Here is an 8,829-nt window from a genome sequence, read left to right on the forward strand (position 1 = left end):
TTCAAAATGCTGGTCTTCATCCCTGAAAGAAGACGTTTTCTCTACAAAATGATGCTTTCTAGCATCATATGACCCATTGTTTCCAGAATTCCTGTTTTCCTCTACAGAATAGAGACATCTCCACCCGAAATATCAATTTCCGTCAAAAGTTTGAAAATTTTCACACGAATATGGATACTTATCCCAGAAATCAGAAGTTCTCTCTTAAGTATCATTCTTTATCTTGGCAAAAATATTATCTTTCCAAAATAATGCTTTTTAATGCCTGCATATAGCGGTTTCTCCCCAAATTTCTGGCTTTCATCTCAAAGGAAGACATTTTCTCTACAAAATGATGCTTTCTAGAATCATATGACCCATTGTTCCAGAATTCCTGTTTTCCTCTACTAAACCAGGACATTTCCCACCCGAAATTTCCATTTCTGTCAACATTTAGAAAATTTTCACGCGAATATGGATACTTACCCCAGAAATAAGAAGTTCTCTCATAAGTATCGATCTTTCTCTTTGCAAAACTATTATTATTTTTACAAAAGAATTATTTTTAATACTTGGATATAGCATGTCATCCAAAAAATACTGGATTTCATCCCCTCATGAAGACACTTTCCCTATAAATCTTGTTTTCTATCAGATATGTCATACTGTTTCCGGAATACCTGTTTTACCTCTAGAAATTAAGGACATTTCTAAACTAATTGGCAGTTTCTGTTAAAATTAAAACATTTTCACATTTAATATCAATACTTATCGCGGAGATTAGAAGTTCTCTCTTAAGAATCATTCTTTATCTTTTCAAGAATACTATTCTCTTTCCAAAATAATGCTTTTCATCACTCAAGACAGCATTTTCACCCCCAAATTCTGGATTTCATCCCCAAAAGAAGACATTTTCTCTAGAAAATGATGCTTTCCATCGGAGTAGGCCACATTGTTTCCAGAATTCCCTGCTTTCCTCTACAAAATATGGACTTTTCCACCGAATTATCCATTTCTGTCAACATTTAGAACATTTTCACAATACTATCGATACTTATGCCAGAAATAAGAAGTTCTCTCTGAAGTATCACTCCTTATCCTTGCAATCAATATAGCTTTCTTTTCCAAAATGATGCCATTCCTCCCTAAATATGCATTTTTTCTCCAAATACTGATTTTCATCCCTATAAGAGGTCATTCTATCTACAGAATGCTGCTTTTTTAGTATGATATGACACACTGTTGCCAGAATACTTCTTTTCCTTTACAAATTAAGGACATTTCCACCCTAAATATCAGTCTCTATCAAAATTTGGAAAATGTTCACAAGACTATCAATTAGTGACCCCAGAAATCAGAAGTTCTTTCTTAAGTATCACTCTTTATCTTCGCAAAAGTAGGATTTTCTTTCCAAAATAATGCTTCTCAACCTTAAAAACATCATTTCCTCCCAAAGTGCTGGTTTTTTATCCCAAAAGATGACATTTTCTCTACAAAATGAAGCTTTCTAGCTCAGTTATCAAGCATTGCTTCCAGAATACCTGCTTTCCTCTACAAAACACGGAGATTTTCCACCCGAAATATCAATTTCTGACAACATTTAGGCAATTTTTCACCAGAATAACAATACTTATCCCAGAAATAAGAAGTTCTCTCCTAAGTATCACTCCTTATCCTTGCAATAAATGGAATTTCTTTCCCAAAATAATGCTTTTCATCCCTAAAAATAGCATTTTTCTCCCCAAAATTCTGGTTTTTAACCACAATAGAAGATAACTTCCTCTACAAAACGATGCTTTCTGGGAGAATATGACGCATTAATTCCAGCATGCCTGTTTGCCTGTACAAAAGTAGGGCATTTCCACCCGAAATATCAATTTCTGTCTACATTTAGACCATTTTTCACCAGAATAACAATACTTATCCCAGAGATAAGAAGGTTATCACTCCTTATCATTGCAATAAATGGAATTTTCCTTTCCAAAATAATGCTTTTCATCCACAAATCAGCATTTTATTCCCCAAAATGCTGTTCTTCATCCCTGAAGAGAAGACGTTTTCTCTACAAAATGATGCTTTCTAGCAGAATATGGCACTTTGTAATCCAGAATACCTGTTTTCCTCTACAGAATAGCGACATCTCCACCCAAAATATCAATTTCCGTCAAAGTTTGCAAATTTTCCACACGAATAATGGATACTTATCCCAGAAATCAGAAGTTCTCTCTTAAGTATCATTCTTTATCTTGGCAAAAATATTATCTTCCAAAAATAATGCATTTTAATGCCTGCATATAGCGTTTTCCTCCCCAAATTTCTGGCTTTCATCTCCAAAGGAAGACATTTTCTCTACAAAATGATGCTTCCTAGCATCATAAGACCCATTGTTTCCAGAATTCCTGATTTCCCCCCTAACTCCTAAACCAGGACATTCCCACCCGAAATTTCCCATGTTCTGTCTACATTAGAATAGTTTCACAGAAATACAAAACTTCCCCACAAATTACAAGGTCTGTCATAAGTATCACTCCTTATCTTGCAAAAGTATGATTTTCTTTCCAAAATAATGCTTTTCACCCTAACAATAGCATTTTATTCCCAAAAATGCTGTTTTCCATCCCTGAAAGACATTTTCTCTAGAAAATGATGCTTTCCATCGGAGTAGCACATGTTTCCAGAATTCCAGAACTTCCTCTACAAAATAAGGACCATTTCCACTCGATAACATCAACATTAACCCCAAAACACAAATAAAGGACAAATAATGGATACTACCCCAGAAATAAGAAGTTCTCTCATAAGTATCGATCTTTCTCTTTGCAAAAATATTATTATTTTTTACAAAATTTTTTACAAAACTATTATTATTTTTACAAAAGAATTATTTTTAATACTTGGATATAGCATGTCATTGGAAAAATACTGGATTTCATCCAGTAAAAATACTGGATTTCATCCCCTCATGAAGACACTTTCCCTATAAAATCTTGTTTTCTATCAGAATATGTCATACTGTTTCCGGAATACGTGTTTTACTCTAGAAATTAAGGACATTTCTAAACTAATTGGCAGTTTCTGTTAAAATTAAAACATTTTCACATTAATACCAATACTTATCGCGGAGATTAGAAGTTCTCTCTTAAGAATCATTCTTTATCTTTTCAAGAATACTATTCTCTTTCCAAAAATAATGCTTTTCATCACTCAAGACAGCATTTTCACCCCCAAATTCTGGATTTCATCCCCAAAAGAAGACATTTTCTCTAGAAAATGATGCTTTCCATCGGAGTAGGCCACATTGTTTCCAGAATTCCTGCTTTCCTCTACAAAATATGGACATTTCCACCCGAATTATCCATTTCTGTCAACATTTAGAAAAATTTCACAATACTATCGATACTTATGCCAGAAATAAGAAGTTCTCTCTGAAGTATCACTCCTTTATCCTTGCAATCAATATAGCTTTCTTCCAAAATGATGCCATTCCTCCCTAAATATAGCATTTTTTCTCCAAATACTGATTTTCATCCTATAAGAGGTCATTCTATCTACAGAATGCTGCTTTTTAGTATGATATGGACACACTGTTGCCAGAATACTTCTTTTCCTTTACAAATTAAGGACTGATGAAAGCATCATTTTGTAGAGAAAATGTCTTCCTTTGGAGATGAAAACCAGAAATTTGGGGAGAAAACGCTATATGCAGGCATTAAAAAGCATTATTTTGGAAAGATAATATGTTTGCCAAGATAAAGAATGATACTTAAGAGAGAACTTCTGATTTCTGGGATAAGTATCCATATTCGTGTGAAAATTTTCAAAACTTTTGACGGAAATTGATATTCGGTGGAGATGTCTCTATTCTGTAGAGGAAAACAGGTATTCTGGATACAAAGTGCCATATTCTGCTAGAAAAGCATCATTTTGTAGAGAAAACATCTTCGTTTCAGGGATGAAGACCAGCATTTTCGGGGAATAAAATGCTGATTTGTGGGATGAAAAGCATTATTTTGGAAAAGAAAATTCCATTTATTGCAATGATAAGGAGTGATAACCTTCTTATTTCTGGGATAAGTATTGTTATTCTGGTGAACAATGGTCTAAATGTAGACAGAAATTGATATTTCGGGTGGAAATGCCCTACTTTTGTACAGGCAAACAGGCATGCTGGAATTAATGCGTCATATTCTCCCAGAAAGCATCGTTTTGTAGAGGAAGTTATCTTCTATTGTGGTTAAAAAACCAGAATTTTGGGTGAGAAAATGCTATTTTTAGGGATGAAAAGCATTATTTAGGAAAGAAAATTCCATTTATTGCAAGGATAAGGAGTGATACTTAGGAGAGAACTTCTTATTTCTGGGGATAAGTATTGTTATTCTGGTGAAAAATTGCCTAAATGTTGTCAGAAATTGATATTTTCGGGTGGAAATCTCCTTGTTTTGTAGAGGAAAGCAGGTATTCTGGAAGCAATGCTTGATAACTGAGCTAGAAAGCTTCATTTTAGTAGAGAAAATGTCATCTTTTGGGATAAAAAACAGCACTTTTGGGAGAAATGATGTGTTTAAGGTTGAGAAGCATTATTTTGGAAAGAAAATCCTACTTTTGCGAAGATAAAGAGTGATACTTAAGAAAGAACTTCTGATTTCTGGGGTCACTATTGATAGTCTTGTGAAAATTTTCCAAATTATGACAGAGACTGATATTTAGGGTGGAAATGTCCTTAATTTGTAAAGGAAAAGAAGTATTCTGGCAACAGTGTGTCATATCATACTAAAAAGCAGCATTCTGTAGATAGAATGACCTCTTATAGGGATGAAAATCAGTATTTGGAGAAAAAATGCTATATTTAGGGAGGAATGGCATCATTTTGGAAAGAAAGCTATATTGATTGCAAGGATAAGGAGTGATACTTCAGAGAGAACTTCTTATTTCTGGCATAAGTATCGATAGTATTGTGAAAATGTTCTAAATGTTGACAGAAATGGATAATTCGGGTGAAATGTCCATATTTTGTAGAGAGGAAAGCAGAGGAATTCTGGAAACAATGTGGCCTACTCCGATGGAAAGCATCATTTTCTAGAGAAAATGTCTTCTTTTGGGGATGAAAATCCAGAATTTGGGGGTGAAAATGCTGTCTTGAGTGATGAAAAGCATTATTTTGGAAAGAGAATAGTATTCTTGAAAAGATAAAGAATGATTCTTAAGAGAGAACTTCTAATCTCCGCGATAAGTATTGGTATTAATGTGAAAATGTTTTAATTTTAACAGAAAACTGCCAATTAGTTTAGAATGTCCTTAATTTCTAGAGTAAAACAGGTATTCCGGAAACAGTATGACATATTCTGATAGAAACAAGATTTATAGGGAAAGTGTCTTCATGAGGGATGAATCCAGTATTTTTGGGATGAAATGCTATATCCAAGTATTAAAAATAATTCTTTTGTAAAAATAATAATAGTTTTGCAAAGAGAAAGATCGATACTTATGAGAGAACTTCTTATTTCTGGGGTAAGTATCCATATTCGCGTGAAAATTTTCTAAATGTTGACAGAAATGGATATTTCGAGTGGAAATGTCCTTATGTTGTAGAGGAAAGCAGGAATTCTGGAAACAATGTGGCCTACTCCGATGGAAAGCATCATTTTCTAGAGAAAATGTCTTCTTTCAGGGATGAAAACCAGCATTTTTGGGAATAAAATGCTATTGTTAGGGTGAAAAGCATTATTTTGGAAAGAAAATCATACTTTTGCCAAGATAAAGAGTGATACTTAAGACAGACCTTGTAATTTGTGGGGAAGTTTTGATATTTCTGTGAAACTATTCTAAATGTTGACAGAAATGGAAATTTCGGGTGGGAATGTCCTGGTTTAGTAGAGGAAAACAGGAATTCTGGAAACAATGGGTCATATGATGCTAGAAAGCATCATTTTGTAGAGAAAATGTCTTCCTTTGGAGATGAAAGCCAGAAATTTGGGGAGAAAACGCTATATGCAGGCATTAAAAAGCATTATTTTGGAAAGATAATATTTTTGCCAAGATAAAGAATGATACTTAAGAGAGAACTTCTGATTTCTGGGATAAGTATCCATATTCGTGTGAAAATTTTCAAACTTTTGACGGAAATTGATATTTCGGGTGGAGATGTCTCTATTCTGTAGAGGAAAACAGGTATTCTGGATACAAAGTGCCATATTCTGCTAGAAAGCATCATTTTGTAGAGAAAACGTCTTCTTTCAGGGATGAAGACCAGCATTTTGGGGAATAAAATGCTGATTTGTGGGATGAAAAGCATTATTTTGGAAAGAAAATTCCATTAATTGCAATGATAAGGAGTGATAACCTTCTTATCTCTGGGATAAGTATTGTTATTCTGGTGAAAAATGGTCTAAATGTAGACAGAAATTGATATTTCGGGTGGAAATGCCCTACTTTTGTACAGGCAAACAGGCATGCTGGAATTAATGCATCATATTCTCCCAGAAAGCATCGTTTTGTAGAGAAAGTTATCTTCTATTGTGGTTAAAAACCAGAATTTTGGGGAGAAAATGCTATTTTTAGGGATGAAAAGCATTATTTTGGAAAGAAAATTCCATTTATTGCAAGGATAAGGAGTGATACTTAGGAGAGAACTTCTTATTTCTGGGATTAGTATTGTTATTCTGGTGAAAAATTGCCTAAATGTTGTCAGAAATTGATATTTCGGGTGGAAATCTCCTTGTTTTGTAGAGGAAAGCAGGTATTCTGGAAGCAATGCTTGATAACTGAGCTAGAAAGCTTCATTTTGTAGAAAAAATGTCATCTTTTGGGATAAAAACCAGCACTTTGGGGAGGAAATGATGTTTTTAAGGTTGAGAAGCATTATTTTGGAAAGAAAATCCTACTTTTGCGAAGATAAAGAGTGATACTTAAGAAAGAACTTCTGATTTCTGGGGTCACTATTGATAGTCTTGTGAAAATTTTCCAAATTTTGACAGAGACTGATATTTAGGGTGGAAATGTCCTTAATTTGTAAAGGAAAAGAAGTATTCTGGCAACAGTGTGTCATATCATACTAAAAAGCAGCATTCTGTAGATAGAATGACCTCTTATAGGGATGAAAATCAGTATTTGGAGAAAAAATGCTATATTTAGGGAGGAATGGCATCATTTTGGAAAGAAAGCTATATTGATTGCAAGGATAAGGAGTGATACTTCAGAGAGAACTTCTTATTTCTGGCATAAGTATCGATAGTATTGTGAAAATGTTCTAAATGTTGACAGAAATGGATAATTCGGGTGGAAATGTCCATATTTTGTAGAGGAAAGCAGGAATTCTGGAAACAATGTGGCCTACTCCGATGGAAAGCATCATTTTCTAGAGAAAATGTCTTCTTTTGGGGATGAAATCCAGAATTTGGGGGTGAAAATGCTGTCTTGAGTGATGAAAAGCATTATTTTGGAAAGAGAATAGTATTCTTGAAAAGATAAAGAATGATTCTTAAGAGAGAACTTCTAATCTCCGCGATAAGTATTGGTATTAATGTGAAAATGTTTTAATTTTAACAGAAACTGCCAATTAGTTTAGAAATGTCCTTAATTTCTAGAGTAAAACAGGTATTCCGGAAACAGTATGACATATTCTGATAGAAAACAAGATTTTATAGGGAAAGTGTCTTCATGAGGGGATGAAATCCAGTATTTTTGGGATGACATGCTATATCCAAGTATTAAAAATAATTCTTTTGTAAAAATAATAATAGTTTTGCAAAGAGAAAGATCGATACTTATGAGAGAACTTCTTATTTCTGGGGTAAGTATCCATATTCGCGTGAAAATTTTCTAAATGTTGACAGAAATGGATATTTCGAGTGGAAATGTCCTTATTTTGTAGAGGAAAGCAGGAATTCTGGAAACAATGTGGCCTACTCCGATGGAAAGCATCATTTTCTAGAGAAAATGTCTTCTTTCAGGGATGAAAACCAGCATTTTTGGGAATAAAATGCTATTGTTAGGGTGAAAAGCATTATTTTGGAAAGAAAATCATACTTTTGCCAAGATAAAGAGTGATACTTAAGACAGACCTTGTAATTTGTGGGGAAGTTTTGATATTTCTGTGAAACTATTCTAAATGTTGACAGAAATGGAAATTTCGGGTGGGAATGTCCTGGTTTAGTAGAGGAAAACAGGAATTCTGGAAACAATGGGTCATATGATGCTAGAAAGCATCATTTTGTAGAGAAAATGTCTTCCTTTGGAGATGAAAGCCAGATATTTGGGGAGAAAACGCTATATGCAGGCATTCAAAAGCATTATTTTGGAAAGATAATATTTTTGCCAAGATAAAGAATGATACTTAAGAGAGAACTTCTGATTTCTGGGATAAGTATCCATATTCGTGTGAAAATTTTCAAACTTTTGACGGAAATTGATATTTCGGGTGGAGATGTCTCTATTCTGTAGAGGAAAACAGGTATTCTGGATACAAAGTGCCATATTCTGCTAGAAAGCATCATTTTGTAGAGAAAACGTCTTCTTTCAGGGAAGAAGACCAGCATTTTGGGGAATAAAATGCTGATTTGTGGGATGAAAAGCATTATTTTGGAAAGAAAATTCCATTTATTGCAATGATAAGGAGTGATAACCTTCTTATTTCTGGGATAAGTATTGTTATTCTGGTGAAAAATGGTCTAAATGTAGACAGAAATTGATATTTCGGGTGGAAATGCCCTACTTTTGTACAGGCAAACAGGCATGGTGGAATTAATGCGTCATATTCTCCCAGAAAGCATCGTTTTGTAGAGAAATTTATCTTCTATTGTGGTTAAAAACCAGAATTTTGGGGAGAAAATGCTATTTTTAGGGATGAAAAGC

Source organism: Excalfactoria chinensis, chromosome 24, assembly GCF_039878825.1.
Source record: "Excalfactoria chinensis isolate bCotChi1 chromosome 24, bCotChi1.hap2, whole genome shotgun sequence".
In the NCBI taxonomy this organism is placed as follows: domain Eukaryota; kingdom Metazoa; phylum Chordata; class Aves; order Galliformes; family Phasianidae; genus Excalfactoria; species Excalfactoria chinensis.